Here is a 2,692-nt window from a genome sequence, read left to right as displayed (position 1 = left end):
ACTGGAAACTGCATTTCTAGGTATTGATACAAACATCCAACAGCACTTAACATTTCAAACAGATTTTTTAAAATGTTTCAGTGAATAGTGAAGAATTTAAGAAAACTTAACAAAAAATGAGGTTGGAGAGAGATCATTCAAAAACATAAACATAATTAATGAAACTGAAGTAGTCATTCCAAATATTTAAAACAATGAAGATAGTGACTCTGTGCCAATTAAAAAGAGAAAGTTGATTGCTTTAGATTACAGCACAGACATTGACAGTGAATAAAATTTATTTTATTTTTTCTAAATTTTTATTATCATTTTTTGTGAAAATATGTGAAATAAATATTTTATGACTTATCTAGGCTATTTCTTTAGTATTTTCTTTCCATACTGGTGGACTCTTTACACAGTTTTCTTCCATGTACAAAATAATTCATGGAATGCATAGTCTATGAAAATCAAGGGATGGATGTACTTATATATCTTCTTTGGTGAGGAGACTGTTAAGGTCTTTGAACCATTGTTTTAAATGAGTTGGTTGTTTTCTTATTGACAGCTGTTAAGATATTTTTGTATATTTTGGATAACAGTGTTTTATATTACATGATTTTGAAAATATTTTCTCCCAATCTGTGACTTATTAAACTTTTTTTAACAGTGTCTTTCACAGAGCATACATTTTAACATTTTAATGAAGTCTAATTTGTCAATTGTGTTTTTTATGGATCATACCTTTGATGTCCTGTCTGAAAGTCATCACTATACCCAATGTCACCTAAATATCTTCCAGGAATTTTACAGGTTTGCATTGTACATTTAGGTCTGTAATCCATTTTGAGTTAATTTTGTGAAGAGTGTAATATTTGTGTCTAGATTTGCATGTGGGTATCTAGTTCTTCCACATATCTAACCACTTGTTAAAAATAATGTATTTTATAGCTCTTTGCAAAAATACTATTTTTGCTCCATTTTATTGCCTTCTCTACTTGTCAAAAATCAGTTGACTATATTTATGGGGTCTATTTCTGATCTCTCTGTTCTGTTTTATTGATCTATTTGCTATTCTTTTGCCAGTACCATAGTTTTTTTATTACTGTAGCTTTACAGCGCATCTTAATGATGGGTAGTGTCAGTCTTTCAATTTTTATTTTTGATTGGCTATTCTGGGTCTTTTTCCTCTCCTTATAACTATAAAATAAGATTTTTTTATATTCACAAAATAACTTTCTGGGTTATTTCTGAGATTGATTTGCATTTATACATTAAGTTAGGAAAACTGACATCTTGAAAATATTGAGTCTTTCTACACATGAGCTTGAAAAAACTTTCCATTTATGTAGTTTCTTGATACATTTTTATAAAGTTTTTTAGTTTTCCCTCATCTAAATCATATATATATGTTTTTTGAGTATTACTGTAAATGGTAATGTATTTTTAATTTCAAATGACATTTCTATATTTCTGATGTATAAAAATGAGATTTTTTTGTATATTAACCTTGTATTATAGCAACTTTGCTATATTTATTTTTTCCAGAAATTTCTGTCGATTCTTTTGATTTAAAAATTTTTTTTTTGAATTAGTTTCAAAAATACAGTACCTTGGTTAGATATCTATATAGTTAGGAAAACGATTCCCCCAATTGCTCCCTCCTTCCCCTTACCCTCCGCCTAGCCATTGTATTAATGCTAAATGCATTCTTTATGCCATGCTTCTCATCCCCATGACCACCTGTCAGCTACTAATTTGTATTTCTTTAACCCTTCACCCATTCTCCCAGCCTCCCAAAACCTCCCCTTCCAAATTGCCAACTATATTTGTGGGTCTGATTTTGATTAGTTTGTTCTTTTTCTTCCTTAACTTCCATATATAAGTGAAATCATATAGTCTGGCTTAAATACCTTCCAGGTTCATCACAGCAATATCTTTTTCCATTCCCTTCCTTTTCATATGTGGAGGTCTTGTTTTCTTATCCTTTTAGCCACTCCATCCTTTGGTTAGAACACTTAATTCTTTTCCATTTAAGGTACTTATTGATAGAAATGTAGTTGTTACCATTCTTTATTCCTGTTTTTGATACATGTTTTTTCTTCTTAAAGATGTCTCTCCAACATTTCCTGTAATTCTGGCTTGGTGGTGATTAATTCATTTAGTTTATTTTTGTCTGGGAAGCTCTTTATTTGTCCTTCTACTCTAAATGATACCTTTGCTGGGTAAATTATTCTTAGTTGTATATCTTGGGTCCTCATTCTTTTAAATATTTTTTGCCAAGCCCTTCTGTCCTAAATAGTCTCTCTTGAGAAATCAGTTGCCAGTCGTATGGGTGTTCCCTTATATGTAATTATTTGTTTTTCTCTTGCTGCTTTTAAGTTTTTTTCTTTGTATTTAACATTTGGCATTTTAAGTATGATGTGTCTTGGTGTGGGCCTCTTTGAATCCCCGATTTTTGGAATCCTCTGTGCTTCCTAGGTTTTATGTCCATTTCCTTCACCAGGTTAGGGAAGTTTTTCATCATTATTTCTTCAGACAACTGTTTGACATCTTAATTTTCTTCACTTGTGCCGATCAAACGAATATTTGGAGCCTTAATAGTGTCCCATATCCTCCTTAAATCATCTTTATAGTCTTGGTCTCTTTTTTCTAGCCATTCTGTTTGAGTGTCCTAATTGGCTTTCCTGTCCTCTAGATAGGGCATGTGATT

The 2,692-nt window shown here is 31.1% G+C and overlaps 1 pseudogene; it reads right to left on the bottom strand.

The window, feature by feature from the left end:
* Positions 1-824, bottom strand: part of LOC105306223 — a 9,572-nt pseudogene extending 8,748 nt beyond the window's left edge.
* Between the last annotated feature and the right edge of the window lie 1,868 nt (positions 825-2,692).

This window comes from Pteropus vampyrus, unplaced genomic scaffold (assembly GCF_000151845.1).
Source record: "Pteropus vampyrus isolate Shadow unplaced genomic scaffold, Pvam_2.0 Scaffold431, whole genome shotgun sequence".
NCBI lineage: Eukaryota > Metazoa > Chordata > Mammalia > Chiroptera > Pteropodidae > Pteropus > Pteropus vampyrus.
The sequence above is the reverse complement of the archived record's forward strand: the minus strand, read 5'-3'. Positions and strand labels throughout refer to the sequence as shown.